This window comes from Dermacentor andersoni, chromosome 2 (assembly GCF_023375885.2).
Source record: "Dermacentor andersoni chromosome 2, qqDerAnde1_hic_scaffold, whole genome shotgun sequence".
Classification (NCBI taxonomy): Eukaryota; Metazoa; Arthropoda; class Arachnida; order Ixodida; family Ixodidae; genus Dermacentor; species Dermacentor andersoni.
This window is the reverse complement of record NC_092815.1, coordinates 66051871-66076539: the sequence shown is the minus strand read 5'-3', so window position 1 is coordinate 66076539 and position 24669 is coordinate 66051871. Positions and strand designations below refer to the sequence as shown.

The window sequence follows — 24669 nt, the reverse complement described above, 5'->3', positions numbered from 1 at the left end:
AAAGCATCAAGAATATTTTCAGCTGTTAAAATATTAGGAAGCCGGAGGGTGCGCGTTTGGCGTTGTCACTGCTTAAAGTGGAATATCAGTGCCACGTGCTATCCCTACAACTGAAAGAGACATGCGATGCGAGAAGCATATTTCGAAGAGTGAAGCAGTCTGATGTTGATGGATTACAAGTCACAGATCGACTATCGGAGATAAAGTGGATAACTGCGCGCCGCCTGATTAAAATATCTGCGGCATATTGGCTTGTGATGGTGCTTGCAGTCAGTAGTGGTCTAAGATGGAAAGAAAATGAAATGGTTTGTGAGCGAGTGTCTGTTGAATACCGCCTGTGTGACGATCATTTGAATGCAATGGAGGTTGTTTTAAACAAAGTTACAGCATAAAACAAGTGTGCTGACGTTCTTGACCACCTGCGGTATGCTCTTACTAATTGTGGGGCACTGCTGCAACCAGTCGCCGAATAAAGCGGCGTATTATGTGGTGAACGCTCCCCAAACTTTAACTGCAGCTTCAGATGGTAGCCTGGTTATGCCAGATGGTAGCCAGGTGGTAGCCAGATGGTAGACTGAAGCCTTCTGTAACTGGTAGTTCACAGACAAGACACGAAAAGCCGTACATGTAAGAATAGCGGTCTATAGTTTTTATTTCAATTCAGTATTAACAAATGTATCTCGAGTTACAAAAAACAAAACAAAAGGAAAATAGAAAAGGGAAGGAAACGACGTACAAAATCAGCTTGTTTAAAAACCACTTTTGTTGTACCTGCTGTAGTAAATGCTCTTGCGTTTGAATTCACCGAAAAATCGAGCTAACATCGATATGTGACAAGCGGGACTGGCTAGCACGCACGTCCATTGACGCGGGCGCACAGTTCTAGAACAAGTAAACTGGCCAACAAACAAAAAGCGCATAGACGCGCATAAGCTACTGCCGGCCGCACCGCTCTGAGCGAGTCTCAAGTTTCCGCGCCGTATATTATTTGCACCGCAAGGCAGCTGGCTCAACGCGACACTAGCAAAACTAGTTCGAACAGCTTATCAGGCGTCGGCGCTGCTGCCTCTCTTAGTCCGTGGTCTCATGCCTTCAGGGGTATGCAGGCATCAGCAAAGCCAAACTTTAAGGGCCGCGATTGTTGTTTCAGTAAACGGTATTGTTCACGGCAGTTGGTTGACGAAAGAAAATCAGACGTGTACATCTGTGTTACAAATTCAGCGGAGAATCTTGTAACGACTTAGCTTCTCCCAGAAGTTGGCCATTTAACCCCGCCTGATAGATAGAGAACCAAACACATTTCAAGCAGACTCAGTTTCTTGGTTCTCAACATGACGAAAACTTCGAATCATTAGAACAAGCACTAAATATAATGCACAGTTGAGAGTGGAACACACTCTCGCATTTTGAGCGCCATGAGAACAACAGGAGCGGCGTACCACAGTAAATGAACACCAAGATGCAGTGCAAAGGGGGGATGCAGCTTGGCAAGGGTTGCGTTGAGGGAAGAAGTACACAATTGTATGCATGTTGTAAAAGATTAAACTACATGCATTGTAGCTTAAGTGTAATGTGCAATTAGCAGTTTAAGAAGATTGAGCGGTTTCAAGAGCCTGCATGTAATATTACTTCCGCCCTTGAGCCTATAACTGGCTCAGGTTAGAAAGGCGGCTTCGGGCACCTGCTGCCTTGCATCAAGGCAATATTTGTCTAGTCCACCATGTACTCAAGTTCAAACTTTCTTTAGCTCATTCTGCAGAGAACTTCATGAGGCACATTACTGCGAATTCTTGCTCTTCCCCCTTTCTTTCTTTATGCAAAGTCTTTTGAACCCCTTACGTTTATTTTAGGTGCTTGCGGCCAGCAGGGACCCAATGAGAGTGGCACTACGCAAAATGATAGTGCCTTGCCGATCCTAAGAAAACGGTTTACATGCTCAAAAACAATCTACTTCTCAACAACATCAGCAGATCAATGCTACTGGCAAGGTAAAACGTCTTGGCTTCGATGTTACATAGCGCACACAAGTCAGAGGCACAGTATGCAATATGGCCCGCGCGACACCGAGACATGAAGGTGTGAGAAAACGGAATGGAGAAGGAATGAAAAATTTTAACTCAATAAAAAGAAAAGGAAAACGCATCAACCAAGTTACGGAACCTAGAGAAAATGGAAAGACGGGAAGGGATGAAGCTTCGAGGTAGTGAAGTCGAGAAGTGCCGCGCAGTTCCGACTTACGCCACGATGCGCCTGGCGAACTGGCACGCCGGCCTAAATACGCCTGCGAAGGCGGTGGTGACGGTGACAGAGAAGGCTGCGAGTCTTTATTTTTCTTCGTAGCCACGTCTGCCTTTTGCAAGGACCGAAGAGCGCGTTGTATTCTATAGCGCTTCGCCCGTTTCAGATTTGAGATATCGATTGAGAAGAAAGAGAAATAAAGGATGGGGGACGGAAGCCTTGCCGGGAGCAAAAAGAAGAATGACTCCGAAAGCTTTTGCTGCCAACGCATGACAGATTGAAACGCAACCGAGGCGTATGTCTGGAAAGGAAAAGAAGAGGAGACAGAGAGGGGAAGAAACGGAAGGATGGAGAATCGTAGTAATAATCGCACGTGACGTTTTGAATATCAGATTGCGAGGTCCCGGCAGCGGCGCTGCCCAAAAGTCCCTGCTGCTGTCGAATGTGGAGAAGCAAGAGAACCAGACACGAGCGAAAAGAGCAAGCCAGAAACGCGGAGTCAAAAGCAGTCGGCGCGAAATAACGAGAAGTGATGGCCCCGTATAAAAGATGAAGCCGAGTGTGCTTCTTGTATTAAAGGTTAGAAAAAGAAAAGAAGGATAAGAACACAAAACCACAAGTAAAGCAAAAGATGCAGAAACGCGTTTGCAGGAGCGGAAAGCACAAAGACGCCGGAAATCGGTTAAATTGGGCATGTTGTACTTTTCGCAATGCCAGCACTTTCGGGCGATCGAGAAAAACGACGCCGGTTTCAAGAGCGGTGCCCTTAAGCGAAAATTGGATGGAATAACTTGTATGTTCATCACGTTTCCCCTGGGACATTCGAACATATTCATTAAACTTCTTTTTCGTTCACACTTTAGGGTTTTGCTGCAGGCCTTTGACCTCGCATAGGACAATGACTACCTGGCCAAAGAGAGGTCGCAGTTCATCACAGGTAGTTAACGCAATCCATCAGTTAAGAATATGTGTGAGCGTCAAAATTCAGTCACTGTAGATATTGGCGTAACCTACAGTTCTTGTGAAAGGGAGTCTCCCTTTCTGGTCGCATGCAGGGCCTTTCTTAAACGCTTTGAACATGACTGAAAGACGGTTTATTCAGGAATTTCTTTTTCAACCCTGGCAAAATCTTGAGCGCAGCATGCCTTTAAGCTAGCTAGCCGCCCTGCGTCAAGACTGTTTTCGTTTCTTTGAAATTTGAAACCGCACGTTTTGCTTTGAGATGTGCTCTTGTTTACGTGCGCCCTGCAAGATCCATGATCGGGAAGACATATCCTACTTTAATCTGCTCTTGTAGCCTGTTCACATTACAAAGATCAGCGCTAATGTCCGCACTAATTATACAAAAAGTACTATAATTTTTATTTATTTATTTATTTATTTATTTATTTATTTATTTATTTATTTATTTACAGGTATACTGCGGTCTTAAATAAAACCAAGCAGGTGGGATTCTTTACAGATAATATAATATTAATTTTTTCATTGTCCAAACATATCAAAACAAAATGACACTTGCATAGAACACGAATGGATGAACATATTACAGTAACAAGGTACAATAGACGCCACAACATATTTAAAGGGTGGACACAGCACTCTCAGATGCGGTGATCGTATCTGATAAAAAGTCACTGGCAGGCAAGGCATACCACTTCTGGACTGTGCGTGGAAAAAAAAAGAATGTTTGAAAATGTTTGTGCGAGACGAATAGGGAAGTAAGCTGCAAGAATTACGATGACGAGATGCGCGTGTTGCAAACGGCTGAATATACTCTCGCGTGTCAAGGCTCAACGACTCTTCCCGTAGGTTGTAGAGGAATTTCAACCTTGCGATTTTTCTTCGATGCTCCCGTGTGGGAATGCTGATCTCGCGCGTAAGTGTTGGTGGCGAATCAGTTGACCTAAATTTGTTGAAAATAAAACGAACAGCACGCCTTTGCACCATTTCCAATTTATGTTTATTGTAAAATGGATCCCATGCAATGCTTCCATATTCTAATTTTGGAAAAATGAAAGTGTTGAAAGCCAGTAGTTTGAGCTCAAGAGTCGTGGATTTCAACTTGTGTCTTAAGAAACTAAGCTTGCGGGTGTCAGGCGCGCAAACGTCATCGACAACCACGCAAGGGTATTGCTGATGGTAACCCCCAAATATTTGTAGTCGCTGACTTCTCTTATCGGAGAAGCGTTTATAGTGTAGGTGAACTAGACAGGATTTTTCTTTTGTTCATTACGCGTAGTGGCCACAGTTTTCTATGAATTTAACATCATCGCCTATTCTGAACACCATTCGTTAATACCTACAAGAGTGTTACTGAAACTGGATTGATCTTCCTGGCACACCACCCTACGAAATATCACGCAGTCATCCGCGAATGACCTAATGTGAACACTGGGATCTATAGCCGAAGTAATGTCATTGATATACATTAAAAACATAACGGGGCCGAGTACGCTGCCCTGGGGTACGCCAGAGGTAACAGGTAAGAATGTAGAGCAGAAACCATTGATATCTACTCGTTGAGTTCTGTTGGCCAGGTATGATCCTATCCAGTTAACTATAAAATCTGGAAGACCGAACTTCTGAAGTTTTGTGACAAGCTTTCCGCGTGGTACACGACCGAACGCCTTACTAAAATCAAGCAGCAATATATCAACCTGTCCCGAAGAATCCAAAGCCAGTGCCACTTCGTGAATAATGGCAACAAGCTGCGTATTAGTTGATAACCCCTTACGGAAACCATGCTGGTATTCGGAAATTAAATTGTTAGCTTGAAGAAATTTGCTAATAAAGTGAGCGATAACGTATTCTAGTATGTTGCAGTAAGTGGAAGTTAGGAAAACGGGTCTGTAGTTTTCTGGATTTTCTTGTGAATGGCGATCACCCGCGCCACACGCCAATCATCAGGCAATATATAGCAGCGTTCGAAGATAGACTAAAGATGGTTGTGAAGATATGAGAGATCGGTTCAACGTATCGATTCAGGAAGGTATTAGGAATACTGTCCGGACCCCCAGACGATTTTTCTTTAATGCTTAGTACCAAAGGCAAAACGTCTTCGTACGGTATGAAATCTGGTTCGTCGCAAGACGAAGAAAAAGGCCGTTATGGCTCAGCGTCACATGGTGGAAAAACAGAATGAAAATATGCATTCAACTTTGGAGCTATAGTCGTGGAAAAAGTGATTAAAGTGTCTTGGTTTTTTTTAACTTATCAGTGTGAACCCTGGTATCTTTCATGTAAAGCCAAAACCTCTCCGGGTTCCTTTTCATGAATGTGGGTAAAGTAACAGAGAACTACCTTTGTCTAGCAGATGATAGCGCCCTTGATAAGCTAGACTGAAGGCTCTGAATTAGCACGGAATTTCTTCCGTTTTTATTTTTAGTATTTTTAGCCTTCGTTTCACGTGTAAAATATTTCGGTCGATCCAAGGCTTTAAGTGGTTATAACTGACATATCATATTAGCCTACATTCCCATCCGGGTGCAGTTATTAAGCAAAACAAGTGGGTCATACCTTGAGCGATGACGCGTACTTGGTAAATAGACAAGCGTTGCCTATGCGTCTCCCGCAACAAATAGGCTTTTAACTTTCCTTTTAAATACTGGTCTCAATGAGACACTGTAACTGTTTTGTATGTTGCGCGTTGTGCTGTGTCTTGGGTATATTATGTTTTGGTGACGTGCACAGTGCGTATAATTTAATTTCTCATCATTAACATCTGCAGTTGCGTTCTAGGTGTGCCACCTAGCAAATCTCTCCAGATTTCTTTAAAGACCTCTCTCTTTCTCCATTTCTCTCTGTCTCTTGTAAAAACTTTGTGAGTTAGCTCACATTTACGACACGTGCTTAAGTCGTTGGTACCCACTGAAAAAAATATTTTGAGTGTTTTTTTAGCACAAGACATATAACACTTCGTGATACAACAAAACACCCTTTGAACAGAGCGAATCAGCAAGAATTGGGCCTTTCAAATTAGGTACTTGCTAAATTCTCTGGCTTTTTTTTCCCCATTTTTTCATGCTAGAAAATATGGGTCCCTAAATCTGCAATATTTAAAATTAAAAAAATTAAATTATGGGGTTTAACGTGCCAGAACCACTTTCTGATTATGAGGCACGCCGTAGTGAAGGACTCCGGAAATTTTGACCACCTGGGGTTCTTTAACCGGCACCTAAATCTAAGTACACGGGTGTTTTCGCATTTGGCCCCCATCGAAATGCGGCCGCCGTGGCCGGGATTCGATCCCGCGACCTCGTGCTCAGCAGCCCAACACCATAGCCACTGAGCAACCACGGCGGGTATTTGCATGATTTAATTCGGTTAATAAAGAACATCTTTGATTATTATGCTTTTCTTCTAGTCAATAAATCACAAGTAAAACGGCCCAATCCAAAACTTACGATGACTCCGTGAATTTGTTCTGCTTGTCTTCCGCCGCCAGTACTGCATTGAAGAGAGAATACACAGTAAGAATAACTCCGCAGCTTTCTCTCACGCCTAAAATATTTTTCCTGCTATATTTCAGCACAGGAAGACAAGTGGAGAGGAAACAAAGAAAAAAAAAGGTCAATAATTGCACTTCACAGGAAAGTTGCACTTTCCTTGAACCTATCAAAGCACGTAATAATCTTTCTTTAAAAAAAATAAAAGGAGCCGAAACACCACGCATGCAGTCGGCCGATTCACGCTGCTTCATTTTCAGTTCCGAATAATCTCTGACTGTGTTTTTGCTGAGAACTACATAGTGTTAGGTCTCAAAACGGCGATGGGCATTCCTTGGATGCTTCCCACGAGGCAGCCCTTCCATGAGCACCTACATAGAACACGGCGGTGCACGACACCGACAGTGACGCGCAAACAAAAAAGCCGACTTCGAGGCGATAGCAGCCGCCGCCCTCCATGGAAGCAGTAACCACCGCGAAGACTACTCTACGTGAATCTGACCCTGACAAGAGGACAGCCATGAAGAGCCCACTCATTGATAACAGGGCCAATGCCGAGGACTTCTGTAGGAACAGCATCGACATCAAGTTGCTAGTTTGCCACGTCGTTGCCTCGTATGTGGGGACGATCGCGCAACATTGAAGTCGGAGTCCGGCGGAACGGTGCGACTTCATGGGCGAGATTTTGGGAACAATTCGACGATTGCGATTGGCCGAGGCACACTTGTCAGATTCCCTAGTCTAGTCACTTAGAGAAATGAACTGCTTTAAAAGTGGATGCCTTTGGTGTAGTGACTTCTCTTGACGTCTGCTGGCATGTGTGTCCTGACGGGTCCTGATGTGTGCTCATACACGTATTGCTCCTACATGGAGCGCGCTTCCTTAGCTGGGGCCAGTGTAAATAATGTAAAATAAACCCCTTTTCTTTCGCTCCTGCTGCAGAGTGTACTCCTCCCTCTGCATGGATGATTCCTGGCCTAAACGCTACCCCGAATCACTTGTGGCGCAATGCAACAACATACAAATGCAGTAGATTTTTAGATGGCATAGCTAGACGGTACACATTTATGTGTAAACTATGAGAACTTGCATGAAAAAATTGCTCAACCTTTGCAAAGGTTGTTGCTTCAAACTGGTCGCCATTTCTTGCTTTCGCCATTCTTTTTTGCATTGGTATTCTACTTTGACGCTATAGGCAACAATTTTTTTCCAACGAGCATCAGACCGTTTGTGTCAATCCCAGCTAGAATATTAATGTTTTCATATTGTTTCGACCAAACCAAATGCTACGAAATATATACTAACCTCACCTGATAAATTTATGCTATTAAATTGATAGGCAGCATCAGCTTAACATGTGCCAAGCTACTGCAGACTTTAAACAATTTTGTCTAGTCGTCCTTATCTTGTTGTCTGCGCTTATTGCTTATTAAGTACCGCAACTGGTTATCCCGTCAGCCGTGAGATAGCCTGCCCTCAGGGGGTTGCTGAGAGGGAAAGAGAAAACTAAACATTGTCCTGACCACTGGGAGGCATAGTGAAGTCACGATTAACGTAACATTAAAGTCAGAGGCAGTAAGAAAACGGGTGCTCATACGACCAAGTTGCGAGGAAATTCAGAAAGCAGGATGATGGTGATTGTTTTATACGCGATGGCTTCACGGCTACAAATAATGCGTGTACAACGCAGCATTTATTGTCAAGGCCATTATACGTGCTGGAAGGTAATTTATCCTGATGTACCGAACTGGCGACGGTGCAGAGACGCGCCAGCTTGAAGCGTCAGATAGTGGAATACTCTGCAGCTCGGGACATTCCCCAATGCCGATGTCTACCGGGAAGGCGAAATTTGGCTGACTTGCAAAATTATGCCAACAATTGGTTCCCATAAAACCCTAATGCCGTTTCGACGTCCAGCAGCACAAGCGTAAAAATGAGTTGGGTAGCGTACATGCGTGAGCTATGTAGCCAGAAGAGCACGATGCCGCTCGATGAGAAGTAAAGCATGTCATGATCAGCACCTGTGTCATTGTCTTTGTATCAGGGTCAAGTGTCGACAACATTTGAATAAAATGCCTCATGGTTTCACTGCATATTTAGTTGTCCCTTTTCATATTTCTTTCTCACGCTTTTTTTTTGCCACGCTCTTCTTTCCGTATTTACTTTCCCTTTCCCTTCCCCTAGTGCAGGGTAGCAAACCGGAGGTTTTAACTCTGGCTAACCTCCCTGCCTTTGTCTCATTTCCATCTTTTAGTTCGCCTCCTATAGAGGGTGCACCACTGCATAAAACCTCTTTGTGTAACAAAGCGCACTTCACAACATTGAGAACTTTTCGGGAACGCTTTTGAAATGTGTAAAGTAACGCCGCATGTTCAAAAATACTAGAGAGCAATGCATAAAATTAGTCAAACGAAAAATATGTTGAAAATATAATTGCTAATCTTTTTTTCTAACACAAAAGGCGTAAATCTGAACGGAACTTGGAAACGCATTGCAGTAAATGCGTCGTGCTTGCAAGTTGAAGCCCTTAAGTTTCTGCAGCTTCTTCCCACAACATTAAAGCAACTATAATTTTAGCTACATTTTATCAAAACAAACCTCAAACGTTTAAGAAATTATGCAATCAGCGCTTTGTTTACAAGGCGCTCTAGTTGTCTTTTGTCCTACGATACAGGGCCCCGAAGACGGACGCTTCCGAATAAAGAAAAAGAAATGCTTTCGTAAAGCATGAAAACTAATCGTCAGACTGTAGCACGAATGTTATTGTGTGTAAATTATTGTACCAATAGAAAAACAAACAGAAACCATGGTTAAGTACTTGAATTGAAGCAAAGGAAAGTACTGCAAACTCCGCATTTCACGCTAACGTCGGGCAAACTTTTGGTGGTTGTAATGGTTGTAGTTTTTTTAGCGACACGAGCACAGTATGTGTGAAATCGTGTCCTTGATTATTTTGTAGTACGTACAGCCTATAGCAAAAAATAGTAATGATAAGCCAGCGTCGCCGTGAATGATTTGTGGACATTACGTTTTTGTGATATGGTGTACCTTAAGCATTTGTGCGCATCTCTGACTGCTGCAACAGCAACACAAACGCTAAAGTGGCCTTAAGCGGATACATTAACACTTCGGCACTATACGGCGAGACCGGTGCAGTGTCCTGTTAGCGTAGCATTAGCAGCTCCGGTCCATTCCCCTAATCCTTCTGCAATCCCTGGCACAATTAAATTGCGTTAGATTGCTTTTTTTCGAGTCACCCAGGCTTAAGCCCGGCATTATACGGCGAAAGATTTCGCACTTCTACAGCATAATTGTGTGTTCCGTAAACCTCAGCGTGTACAGGGTATTGTTATCCCGGACTCCGGCTAGGTACTAGTACATTATTGCGCTGTGCATCGATGTTTACCTTCCTCAGACGACACGGAGAAAAGCGCGCGGATACTTATAGCACGTTTCCTGTTTCCCAACACAAACATATCGCGTAGAGCGCCGCCTTCAATGTGTTCTTGTTTGTTTTGCTTCGGTCAGTGCTCAGGGACGTGAACGGATATCTTTTAATAGATCTCGGAATCAGCCTGTCCTTTACAACAGCGCGGTGTGAGACACTCGAAATCCTGGAGTTTATCTGCCGCTATTAGTTCCAATCACGAAGAGCTTCGCAGCGCCATCCTTCGCTCTGCTCGTTTAATTCTATCGCCGCTCCTCCCTGGCCACCTCTATTAGCGGGTATCAAACACGAACAATGCTGCGAAAACGAGTGGGCTTCCTGGAGACGTGCCCGACACGACAAAACAGGGCGAAAAAGAAATAGCCAAGCCTGTTTACTCCTTATATCGAGGACGAAACGGGAGCCATAGGAGACCGGTCGCTCGATGTACGGGGAGATCATTTTCACATCTCCACGGCCACGCCATCACTGTACCTTTCAACGCAATCGGGAAGGTCGCCACGATACGACCAATAGAGGACGCTCTGCGCAGCTCCCGATGCTCCGAACCAACGGATTATCTTCGCGAGATAACGGCACAGAACGCTTACGAGCTTGGAAAACTCGGATTACGCTCGGCACTTTCGTCCTCCTTTCCTGCTTACTCTCATTTATTTTCTCTTGGCTTCTCTTTTCTAACCTGTCTGGCTCTTCATTTTGCTTTCGTTTCTTTCAGTTTTTGTTCTATCTTTGACTAAGTACCCCACCTTTTCTTTGCCCTCGTATAAAACCGTTTAACACGTAAGGCTCCTACGTGTTCGTAATTACTTTACTCCACATTGTATTTTTTTTTTTTTTTGCTCCACTTTCTCAGGATAAACTGGGCACTCAGAAGGTCTCTTTCCCGCGCTCGAGGCGCTCACGCAGCTGAGAAGCGCAATCAACGCTAAGCCTATTTTCATGTATCGCTCCTGCTCCAGCCTTTTCTCCCGGCGAAGCTTGTGTGTTGGGGCCACCCGGTAATGCTCGCGAAATTGTCTCTAGGCTGCTGGCAGTAAACGTGGGACAGGCAGTAAAATCGGTAATAGACGCTGCCGAAGCACTGTGTACTAAGGGCTAACGGGGAAATCCAAACTGAAGGCAAATCTTTCTGCGCTCTTTGCTACGTCAAGAAGAACGACGTTACTTTTAACTAGTACAGTTTTTCATTTCTATTTCTAGCAAGTTTGGTCAACAAAAGAAATATACCAAATTCGTAACGGAATCTCTAGCATGTCAAAAGATGGAACAATGAAGAGGCCTAGGCCTAAATAAATATTAAAGTTTCGCAAACGTTCTGCTTGAACATATACTTACAGCATGTGAAAATAAACAATGCTCATTGTTAACTGCTAAAGTAAGAGTTTAAAGAGAAGAAACATTGACCTGTTCGGTGCAGTTTGTTTTTTACTAGGTGTCTCGAGATAGGGGCTCTGCCGGATTGTATGACGGCATTTTAGCGCACATTTTTCTGTAAATTACGAGAAAGTCGGTGAAGATATGATCGCAATCATTAGTATTTCTTCTTTTTCTACTCCTCCTCCTCCTTCGCTCGTTGTGGTTTTTTCCATTGCACCAACCGAAGCTGGCCTGCTGCATCACATCCGCACAGGGTCAGCGAAAACGCTAGGATAACGGCGAAAGGCGGGACCTATAGTGCGTAATCATAGTGTCTGGGTTGTCAAGCTCCTAATGACATTCACTATTATTTGTTAGAGTCTCGTGAATTTCGCACAGAACGCAATGTCTTATCAGATGGACTCAAGCACAGAATGGCTCCGATCACAAGCGCAAGTGACAGGCCCTATAACGTAAAACTATTCCAATATGTTTTTATTCCAGTCTCCTGACGTCAAATTTGCGTAACCGCCGACGCAAGCATCAAGCGGTCACCCTCAGGGTTGTCTGAACAGGCCAATCAAATGCTCTCCTCGTTCATAAGAGGTCACTTTTGTTTGCTTGAAAAACAAATAACATTGCCTATATTGAGTGGATTGTTTTACCTAATTGGGGGACAAGAGGCGAGGAGCACGCTCAAGTGGAAAGGGTTTCGACGGGGCCTAGCCACTGCACTGAAAATCGACAACCGGATCAGGAGGGTGGTGCCGGCGTCTGCGATTGGTCCGCTTTCCCTTACTTAGCTTGCGGTGGCTGGTCGAAAATCGCAGCGGCATGCAACGGAAGCTTAAGAAAGACGCTGAAATGGATCCTCAGCAAAGAGGAGTTGTCAGAACGAGGTCGTAAACGTGCCGAAAGTGTTGCAAAACGTTAAACGGCCATGCAAAAAGTTTTATTATACGCAAATAAACCCATGCTTTAGGCAGGTCCGAGTCGCCTGTGCCTGAGCGATTGGCGGCAGCCGTATTTTATTCCTTTCGGAACAGAGCAGCCTGCGTACATGTCCCTCTGACGCGGTGAGTTCTTGCAGTTTTGTGACGTCGTGTGATAGGCAGGTGAAGTGGGTGCAGCCCGAAAACTTTTGACCAATAGCCGAAGGCTAATGGCAAAACGGGGTCGAATCAGAAATATTTTTGTTCGGTCAAATTATGCATAATCAGTGTGTACACGTCAAATCAGATGGGGAGCTATCACGGTTTTCGTGACGTTGCGTGACATACAGGTGAAGTGGGGGTGGTCCGAAAAAGTTTTTGACCATGTAATCGCGGAGGGCTGATTGCAGAATTGGAATAGAAAAGTTTGGAATAGTTTTACGTTATAGCGCCCGACATTTCGTTCCCACGAAGACACTGGACGAAAGTGTCGTGGCTCCTCCTCAAGTTCACCCGTGATGCAGAGCAGTAGTGTGGATGGTGATATGCATGGACGGGCTAACATGGAGAAATGACATGGGTGGCACGCAGCATGCTTTGTCCTTTTTGAACTGCGTCCTCCCCCTTAGTGTTTCCCGTATGCGGCGCTCGGGCGGTGCCGTTGCCGGCAGCAAGTGCAAGGCTAGATCCGTTTTCTATTTGCAAGCAGATCCAGCAGACTAGCAGCCACGGCTCACGCCATCGTCCGTGCCACAGTTCGCGTGTCTGTCGTCGTCTGCTTCCACCGTTGGCTCCAATGCCGCTGTCATACCGGCTTTCCCACGCTACCCTTCTCTCTACGAAGGGGATGATGGCACTGGCAAACGGAGGTTTACAGCGACGGCACCGCATCCCCGTTGGTGGGCAAACCTTGCAGACTGTTCCACCGAACGAGGGTCGTCGGAGCAGGCAACGTCCGAGTCGCCACGGTCTTCCAGAAGCCTGAAGGTTCTAAACTTGGCCGGCTTCCCGGACGTACGTGGCGCAGCCTCCGAGATGTTGAGGTCTTCCAGGGACCCGAAGGTTCTAAACCATTCTTGGACATATATTTGGGTCGTACCACAGCTCGCGCGTCTGTGGTCGTCTTCTTCCACAGCTGGCTCCGATGCCGCTCATCATGCCGGCGCTCCCACAACAGAAATATATTCCGAGTTTGAACTGTCAAATCTAAATAGTGCACTAAAATTACTAGCTCAGTATCCGTCTATTTCAGCCAGGTTGGTCATAATATCATACAATGTTACATTATTAGTATCGATCATTAACCATATTATTACTATCCATATTATTTAAACCTTAATTGTTTTGCATATTCCCACGTCCTTTCCCCAACGCCTACACTCACTCGTATACCACGTCCGCAGGAGTCTTGCTTAGTTGTTCTGTGCGGCTGGAAGTTTGCAGATGGTGTATAGTCATTCTGCGATGGCTGGTCCGGCTGGATTGTAATGCAACTTGCATAAGAATCGCGAGAAACGATTGTCATTTTGCAGTAACGACGATCTTTGGCTCTCCATGACGTGCCACAAGCGCCTAATTTTGCAAGTTATCTTAAGTACACATTCAAACACTGCACAAAAAGCATTTGAGTAAACGGCAATAAGATGACCCAAATATAAACTTAAACATTTGGAAGGACTTCCTACCACTTTCTGCGTGTTACAATGACGTTTTGCTTTAATTGATACAATTTTACGTGCTCTTCATCTCACGGGTAATACTATCTTATTTTTAAAGCATCCTTTAAGTTTGTATGCAGCAGAAATTGTATTCTAAAAGTTTAATCAGCTTGTCAATAAACAACTTCTCTATTTATTTTGTTTTTACGTCGTCACTCAACATAAATCTATGATACAACGCAACTAATGGGGTCCTTTGTCTTGTTTTTGAATCTTCTTTTATGCGTGACTCCACAGTGTGCACCTGTAGGTTCACGTTTGTCAAAGCAAAAAAATATATATTTTGATTATTTGTTTTTGCAGCTCTGATGAGTATAACAGCGTGGTTTCCCAGAGCCAGACGCCTTCATTCCTACATCTAGCTCAATGTGTCTGACAGAAAATATATGCCGCAAATACCAACATAATTTGTTCTCTAAAATACCGCTATTTATTTCCTCCACGAGGAATGTCGAAATTGTTTCAGTGTGATCAATGATGCTAAATGTAATAATGTTTTGAGTTTTGCTTCGATGCGTTTACGAAGCGTTTGCTTTGTGTAAGGCTGCTGAAGCAAAACCTGTGTTCTAAAGTGTTTTGATCGTACACAGAGAGAGCATCAGCGCAAGCGCCCATGTACCTTTCTGTTTAGCGGCCATTTTTAATTTTTAGTGTACTTTTCATTTCTTATGTTCTCCTTATTTTCTCAATTTATAATTTCCAGCTGGGTGAAGTTTCTCCTAGCTTTCTTTTTTTTTTGGGGGGGGGGGGGGGAGGGGAGGGGTGAGGGGGGTTTGTGGGTGCTAGGCGTTGGAGCTGGGCTTTGAAGTGCCCACGAGGCCAGTTCGTGGAACTGGCCACGTGGGCGCTGGGTTCGGAGCTAAGGTCAAGATTCCAGACCAGTTTATGGAACAAGGTGTGCCATGGCCATGCCAAGCTGTGGCATGCCATGCCATATATAAATTCCGGAATAATTCATCACGTTCTTTTTTTACCAACGCTCTCAGTATCAAAGTATTAAAAACGGAACGGTGCACTGTCGCTGAAGAATAAATCTGAACCCATAGCAAAACGTCCCGTGTCTTCTAGCGCTGTTCACAGCTTCCCGATGGACTGAAACCATAATTTTCAAAGTTTCTCAATATCAAAGTTTCTCTGCAAGCCATCTTAGTACTTACAATAAGTTATTGCCGCAGCATTAAGCAAACATAAATGTATGACGTTGAAGTCGTCGTCATAGTTGGTGTTGTTAAGAGCCAAAGCTAAACAAGCTTCAGTTAGGTCAAGGCAAGTTAAGCGAAGAAGCCTATCAAAGTATGCAGTAAACAATATTTAAAAGTAGCTCAAACGCAAAACATACAGAACTGACCAAACCTTGTGGCGCCAAGTCTGTTTTGCCCGAGCTCATCAAGACAACACCTTGCTATGGCATCATACACAACCAGCCCACTCAAACGAATGTGCAAGTTGTTATGTTCGCCACCAGTATGTTCTCAAAAAGAAAAAAGAAAGCCCGCAGATCCCACGCCCTATGAGAATCGATGTTATGTGAAGCAGTGTGCGGGGAGCCTACCAAGTTAGCGAAACGACCATGAGAGCACCAAGATGTAGGCGGCCGTTTCATGGCCTACATGACACGCATGTCATGATATTCATGTCATGACCTATCATTTATGTTCGTGATACACTCTTGTCATACTATGCCAGTTTTGGTACCTACCAAGTTAACGAAACGATCATGAGAGCACTAAGACGTAGGCGGTTAGATAGATAGATAGATAATGTCAGTGGCAAATGTTCGCCAAGAAATGCTTCGCATTTAATAAAAGCACATAAGTGTAAATGAAATACACCTTTTCGCTTATACTCAAATTCTTCAAAGTACTTTGAAGGACATTGAAGACCCCAAAGGAGAAGTCATGTTCGTGCTCGTTCATGCTTCGCCTTTTCCCAATGCACTCGTTGCCGTTTTTGATGCGAAAGCATCAAATGGCCCATTGAGCGAGAATACCAGTGTCTGCAGTTTGTAGCAGCGAAACGGCACTTAAATTTCCCATTGGCTGCGACGCCACGTCACAAGCGCGGCTCGACGGAGTAGAGCGGGAGAAAGCGGACATCCGCTGCGCCGCTTGCGCCCCAGGTGTTGCGTGAGGGGAGAGGGCATCGCCGCGCCGCCATGCAACTGTGTCTATAATAATAATAAAAAAAAACTGCTGACAACTGTCTGTGGCAGTGCAACGAAGGCTACATGGGCTGAGCCTATTCACATGTATTACTGCGCCAAATAGTCTGAACCTATCGCTCGAGGTTTCGGTTTTTGGTTTCGGTCTTCGGTTGCGCCAGCGCTTTCCCAAATGGGCGTTTTCGATTACTGCTTTCGTGCATGCATGTGGTAGATTTATATTAGCCGTGTTGAGGCACTGTAAAGATTAATCATACGGATATCGCGTCATATTTGTGGAAAGGTGATATATTTATTTTACATATGAATATTTCAAAATTGGTTGTTTCGCGAGCAACCATAACATTTAAGAAATTGCCGTAGTAGCTACGTACGAATTCAACTGCAGTTAAACCCTTATGTAAAACACACTATTTCTGTCTCTTTTGGAAAGTGCCTGCGACTACGCGCCTTACCCCGCATTCTATATGTACAAGCCTCCCGATGTCATCGGCAGCCTTAGCAACCACATCCACGCAATAGACCGAAAACATATGCCATGCGAAGCTTTTCATTGCAAGGAGAAAAAGCAACGTCTTTATTTATGCAAACTTTTTTACAGATTATTGCAGAATTCCAGAACTATTCATAACTATTCCCACAACTGTTATGTCCGCCATGGAAATGCACATGTCCTGCACCCAACACGACTGATTCGCAGCTTTGCGCTGCTAAGCGCAAGCTTGCGGGTTCGATCCCTGCGGCCAAATTTGCATGTGGGCAAAATATAAAAGCCCCCCTATATCACATTTCAGAGCACATCAAAGAACGCATTTGTTCACGTATTCTTAACGCCGGCTTGGTTAAGCCTAAAGGAAGGCTTTCAAAATAAAAATGGAAAACAAAGTGGCACACATTGTTCCAGGGTGGAGCTCTACGCTGTTCCTTGTGATCATACTGTTGTTTTGGCACGTAAAACATTACAGTCAATTATTTCATATGCCGCGTGATTAGTAAAGGGTTGAGGCAGAAGCCGAAGCACACAACATAATGTTGCGGAGGCTTCTGCGACAGTGCCCGCATTCACAGCGGCTCTTCCCTCTATCCCTCGCATCACTCTCGCTGCTCATATCTGATACGATTGAAATTTCAAGCCTGTCGAGGCTTGCGCCAATGATGTCGTCACGCTGCCAGAATTCCTCTTCTATCCTCTGAATAGGAGAGCACGCCCTAAGCCACATTCCCGGCCGTTACAAAATTGATGTTTTCCTGCAGCAACTTTTCGACAGCTGAAGGGGTGAATGCGGTATTGTTAGCCACTACATAGCTTTTCACCTGGCTCCAAATCAGTTCGATCGGATTCAACTCACAGTGGTATAGAGGAAGCCTCACGATGTCATGGGCAGCCTTAGCAACCACATCCAAGCAATAGACCGAAAACATATTGTGTTGGTTGACGAGCTCCAGCGACTCCGGCTTTAATTGACCCGGAGAAAACACGATGCCTTTCTCGGTTGGCCAAGACTGAATGTCATGACCTTTCGTGTTGATGCTGTCGGTACTTTCTCGAGGTGAACACTGTGGTAGGGTGCATCGTCCGTTATTATAACGCTGCGTGGTTTGATGTTTAGTAGAAGCTGCTCAGAGAACCACTTCTTGAACCATGGCCCATCAATTTCTTTGTGGTAGTCACCAGTTCCTATCGCTGCTCGGAAAGCGAGGCAAGCGCCATTTACGAAGCAGTCCTCGCTACCGGCGGGCAATAGGATCAGCCTGCCACCTTTGCCACTGGGTGCGCGAAGGCTTGTTGTGAGACCTTTCTGAAAAACATCCTCGAGTGTAACAATGTTCACGTACTCCCAGACCTTTTCCTTGATATGTCGAGCGTTGAACCACGTTTCGTCAAGGTAGCATATTGTCGCGGTACGACGTGGACAGGGAGACGTTCAAGAACAACAGGACAGCCTGTGTTCAAAAACAGACGGTATGGTATGGTATGGTATTTCTTATGCGATGGCGCACACCCACTGTGGGGGATTGGCCAAGATTTGGGTGAAATTAGGCTATCTTTATTAAAAGACTGAAATTGGTAAAGCTAACTGGAGAAAATGAACAAAAATAAAATGTTTAAGAATTCAAGACAACCGAGGCACGTCTTCTTCGTCCTCACCCAATCTCAGCCACCCACTCAACGGAGTCCGTTAATGCCCCCATCGTCGTTGTCTTCTAAGTAGAATACACGTATCAATATGTGCCTTCAAAAATGAAACAACGAAAATAATTGAAGCATGCCGCCAGGTATACACAGTTCACAAATACTCAAGAGGGGCGAAGGACAGTGAACTTGCACTGCTCAGCTATTGTGATCAAGCAATATCCAGGCACCTCATGTTCGTGAGACGCAATAAGCAAAGCATATTATTCTGCGCAGTGTACTAATGCTGGCCAGGTGATTGGCGTGAGCTGCACAGCGGGCATCGAAATATGGGGACGCACGACATGCGGCCACAAAAGCACTGCCACTTGCAACGCTAATCTTAATGTCTATTCCACGAGGATAAACTATGCACCGCTTTGTCAAGCAACAACGCTTGCGTTTGTGCACACAGCGCTTCTGTGAGCAGCGAGAGCTTGGACACTGCCACTTTTTATAGAAACAATTACAGCCAAACGCAGTTGGCGTCTTTTCTGTCTCGGAACATATAAAGGTTCAGGTTTACGGGGTGATAAAAATTCACTTATTCGTCCATACACTATAAAGCTTGCAAAAAAGGGTGGATTATAGTACATACCGCTTTTGGGTGCGAAGTTCCCGGGAGGTACGCAGGTACTGCCGCCGTCACAACATGATGTCGTTTCTCTCGAGTAGAGCAGAGTTTCTCTTCTGCTTGCGAAAAGAAAAACCGATGTCGTTGAACGAACAGCTTCTGCATTGTACGCACATACATTTTAGGTATATCCATGTCCCTATCACTGATCGCACCTGGAGCAAGTTTTGCGACTGTCGGAATTTCCTTTCGCATAAAACACTGGTGCACTTTTCTTCGTAGAGCGGCTAGACAGAAACAGTTGTGAACTTGCAGTCTCGTTCTTCCGGTTCTGACATTGCTGTGTGCGGCTGGGAGACGCGGCCGTTTGTGCTTCGCTGACTTCAAGGTGCCACACTACGTCGTGCTTAATCCAGTACACACTGCGTTCACTGGCCCCAGTGAGCTCGCTCACCTCCCGACATGCATCTGTGATAGCCAGCTGCGGGTCGCTTTTGCATACTTGCGCGTAAAAGTTGCACACGACTTTTTTTGGAGTGCTCGGACAGCTTTTCCTTCGAAAAATCTTGCCGCAGATGCACGGCGGCTGGGGTCACGGACCGCTGTGGACCTGCGTCGGCAGGCGACGTTGACGTGCTGCAACCCGGAGACGCCATATTCGTATAAAGGGGATGGAAAAGAGATACGAACGCCAGAAAACCGCAAAGCATGAAATAGCGTGAAAGAAAATTCATTCGACCCGGCAATGTTCTTCTTGATTATTAAATGATTATCTTGCACTAAAAAAAAAGTGCAAGCTACTGTGACATATTTATTTCACCTGCATAGCGTAAATATTATTTCGGTAGTGAAGTACATGCAGGGGCGTAGCGAAACAGGTACGACTCGGCTCCGTAGCCTTGGTTGCACTGCCAGTAAAGGTTGTCGCCAGGTACAGGTGGTGTTAGTTATCCGCGCGTTCCTTAATTGTCCGCGCAAGCTCTCGCCTGCGTTGTAACCGCACCAAGCGTCTCAGCGCGCTCGCTTGCCCCCGAAGAGTTCATAAAGCGGCGTTCAATTGGACATCAATACATTCGCATCCGCATGATATATATATATATATATATATATATATATATATATATATATATATATATATATATATATATATATTACAAAGGGTATATGAAATCACCCGCGTCGCGGTTTATATAACCCGTGTATGCTGACCAAATAACAAAAAGAAATATCTTCCTACATAAAACCTGGACATGTAATGTCGGCTCACAGGAATCTCTAAAGCGCACCAAATATGTTAATGAACTAGTGCATTATGTCTACCGGGTTATTTGGTTTACTTTACTTTATTTATTTTTTTGCCACTCAATATGTGCCACTAGGTGGGCGCCCGTTCTTGACCAAATCTGCAGAAGCGACATGTCCCATTACGATTCCTGCATAAAACCTGAGTACATAATGTATAGCTTACAAATATATCTAAAGCACACCAATTTGTTCACACACTGGTGAATTATGTTTCACAGATTCCTTGATTTACTTTTTTTTATTTAGCGATTCAGTACGTGCCCCTGGGGGTGTGCCCGTTCTATGCCGATCTTCCAGAATGCGCATGTACCACTGTGACACGGAGTTGCAGAGTCCATAAACGTTGCTTGACAGGCGTCGTACTTTTCCGTGCATACAGATGACATCCCCATGCTTTCCTCAATAAGCTTCATGCAACGCCGTCGTTCCTTGTTGCTTCACCGCGCATACCTCACACACGATCCACCCACCTTATTTTGAGTTTGCATTTCACCATAAATTGTCAACCATGCAGTGTAGAAATAGAAAAAAATGGCGTCACAATAAAATTGTAATCTTCCTGGTGGCTAAACCAATGTTTCATTAGATTATGCGTTGCACAGGATGAACGTAAACAAAACGGGACGTATCGCTGTTAGTTGTAAAGCATTTAATTAAGCACGTTGCTTAATCTTTGCTTCACATGGATTCCAATGTGTGCGATTGACATGCGTATATTTTGCTTTTGAGATAATTTGCATTAAGGCCCGTCTTTTGAGCACCCAGGCCATGGTTAGGCGACATGGGTAGCAGAACAACGTCCAGGATTCGGTACTGCAGTGCCGCTCACAGTTAAAGGGCCTTGCTAAAAAAGATTAGGAAGAAAACTCTGCATTTTTCCTTCTTTCTTTTTTTGTTATTTCTTCCTCCCTTTCATTGTTCTTTTCTTCTTTCTTTGACAAGCACGCGGATCATAAGTGTCGTTCGCTTTGGAATAATCCCCAACGTCCTTCCTGTGGCTCTTAGCTTCAGCGCTGTCAGGATTGGGGGCTCAATCCCGTCGCTCGTGATCCGTTGTCAAGATTGGAGTCCGGCATGAATTAGAAGGTAGCTGGCCCATGCCGTCGTCCAACTTATCCACGCTGAGGACGTTGATGAAGGGAAGGACTGCTTCTCATCAAGAACGAGGAATATGGGTTTATTTACAATATTTATATCAGTCTAACATGACTTTTTGAGAAAGTACATCAGTGTAACATGACTGCTTGAGAGAGAGTGTCAGTCCAACATGACTGCTTAAGAGAAGTGTGTCGAGCATCCGCACAACAGCAGTTTTTAAACACTCGGTCCTCCCGCGATACAAGGCGGCGAAAGTCATCACAAACCAGCCGCCTCCCGCAGGACGGTCTACGCACACAAAAGCACACACGTTCGAAGGTCCGGAACCGACGTCAGAGGGCCCCGTAGAACTCGGAGCCGTTCCGGGTAGCGCGTTGGGGAGTTTGGGAACAATAGTTGGCCCGCCGAACTCGTCCCGTCACAAAGTCGATTTAGTCACGCTGTGGCTAGAAGTTGGCGGCGACGCTCCCGGTACGTTGCCGTCATAGTCGTAAGTGGGTGGCAATCTTGCACTGCAGCTCGCCGTCCTTAGCAGCGCCGGGATGTTGCCGCCTATAGTCGTAAGTGGGTGGCAACCTTGCACAGCAGATGGCCATTCTTAACAGTGCTAATCTTTGAGACTGCCATGCTCCAAGCTAACCAAACTCATAATTAATAAGGAAGAAACGTACAGAACGAGGAAAATGAACAAATATAAGAACGACCGCCCGAGTTCTCATTCACTTTATTTTATTTTTCATTATTCTGGAAGGCGTTTTAATGCTATGCGACATTGCTATTCAGACATGTGCCGATGCAATGGTAAATCTACAGCACATGTGCAATTCAATGTGTCTACTAACAAAATCATACTCAATTTTTTTGTATGAACAGATGAGTCACTAAGACCGGCTTTCACTTTTGCATTTACTTTATTACTTTAAAGACGTCACTGCGGGTGCATTGCAAAAGGAGTGGAAATGCAAAACAATGGAGATGTTGTTATCCAGAATGTTGTTTATAACCTACAGTTATTTCGTCCACGAAGGCAGATGAACAGGCGATGGCAGCAACGTTGTAGGGAAGGTCGTTTCAGTCTCCAGCCGTGCAAGGTAAAAATGATGTCGTGCACTTGGATGAGTAACGTTTATGGCATGGCTTCTGCGCTGCGAAATGCGTGAGTGTGGTAGAATGTAATACGTGCGGCGAAGTGAACTATAGAATCGAACTTGTGAAACAATGATAAGCGCGCGATACCGTGGCGTTGTAGAAGGGTGTCCAAAATCGACACTGCGTCTATGAGGACACGCTAATATCGTAGCAATATGACGAATTATTTACCTTATCGCATGATTATGTATGGATTTCAGTGTGTTTATGATGTAGATCTAGTGAGGGTTCCATATGGGAAATGCATATTCGAATTTTAGCCAAACAAATGTCTTGTAGCTTAGATTTTCACCATGGCTGCTTAGTGGCTATGGTGTTGGGCTGCTATGCACGACGTAGCGGGTTCGAATTCCGGCCGCGGCGGCCGCATTTCGATGGGGGCGAAATGCGAAAACATCCGTGTACTTAGATTTAGGTGCGCGTTAAGGAATCCCATGTGGTCCAAATTATTACCCGAGTCCCACACTACGGCGTGCCTCATAATCAGATTGTGGTTTTGACCCGTAAAACCCCATTATTTAATTTTAGCTATATCTTAAGGATATTACGCTGGTTACGTTATAAAAAGCATGAGCTTTTCCTCATCTACATTAATGACTTACCTGCTAACATTAAGAATAAATTACGTCTTTTCGCGGATGACTGTGTCCTATATTCCCCAATCAAAGGCTCGAATGAAATCACCGCACTACAACAGGATCTCGATTCCATCGCAGTATGGTGCGAGAAATGGTACATGCCGCTTAACCTTACTAAATGCAAAGCTCTGTCATTCACCCGCAACCACAGCTTAACCAGTCACACCTACACAATAAATTCAGCTCCTATCAATCATGCCCCGTCTTACAAATATCTCGGTGTTCACATGACATCGACACTATCATGGTCAACTCATATTGACACCATCTGTTCTAATAATTCACGCACCCTTGGATATTTAAAAGGCAACCTGAAAGCTGCATCACCAGAAATAAAAAAGCTATCATATCTAACATTCGTACGTCCGTAGTTAGAATATGCGCCATCTATCTGGCACCCTTCCCAATCATATCTAACCTATGACATAGAAGCAATGCAAAATCGCGCTGCTCGGTTTATAACTTCCAATTACTCTCGTGATACGAGCATAACCGCACTAAAACGTACACTTGAACTACCATCACTTGCTTCCCGCTGGATCATCTCTCGTCTATGCTTGCTTCACACCTTTTATTACCATCCACACTCCAGGCATTCCCTGTTAAATCCACCCTTACGTACATCCTCTCGCTCAAGCCACAGTCGTCCCATAGCAAACATTAACACCCGATCATCTGCCATGAATACTGCATTCTTCCCCGACGCAAAAACCCATTGGAACCATCTCCCAGAAGATATCGTGTCATGCACTGACCGTAAAACGTTCCGCGAAATGTTAAATAACCACACTGCTTAATTACTGATCCCACCTACCCTTACTCTAACATGATGTTCCTTTTTTTTCACAATTGTTCCTGGCGTGTGTTAGTTTATTGTTATTTCTTTACTGTTCTGTACATTTGTTCTAACATTGTTACAAGGATTAAAGCCCTTCCTTATGTAATGCCTCCGGGCCTTTAAGGTGAAAATAAATGTAATGAAATGAAATATCTGCCTGGTTGGGGACAACTGAACTAAAGAGAAAGAAAGCTTCAACGAAAATTTATTTTATGGGTCCGACGTTTAGAAGCCCGACCGGCTCCTTCTTCAGCTTGGTGTGAGATGGAGTGAGGCGTAGCAGTGCTTATATGCACCTGTCAGTACTGAAAACGTGCATAGGCACTGCTACGCCTCACGCCATCCGACGCCTGTAGAAGTAGTTGGTCGAACTCTCAAACGCCGGGTCTACAAAACAAATTTTCATTGGAGTTTTTCTTGTCTTTAGTTAAACTATTTTAACACTTACTAATACTCTACGTAGAAACACCTGGTATACATAACCCTATTCCAGCCGTGAAACTAACCTCGGCTGGATCAACTTATTTGATCAGTAGCCTACACCGCTTCCTAGCATACTTAAGCATCGAAAAAGTGCGCGTTCACGATGAGAAATG

The 24669-nt window shown here is 44.6% G+C and overlaps 1 long non-coding RNA gene across 1 annotated transcript in view; it reads right to left on the bottom strand.

The window, feature by feature from the left end:
* Positions 1–24669, bottom strand: part of LOC140215928 (uncharacterized) — a 151391-nt gene that overhangs the window by 77617 nt on the left and 49105 nt on the right. Inside the window, exon 2 of the long non-coding RNA XR_011892520.1 lies at positions 6642–6684. This is a non-coding gene — a long non-coding RNA (uncharacterized lncRNA). The remainder of the gene's footprint in view (positions 1–6641; positions 6685–24669) is intronic.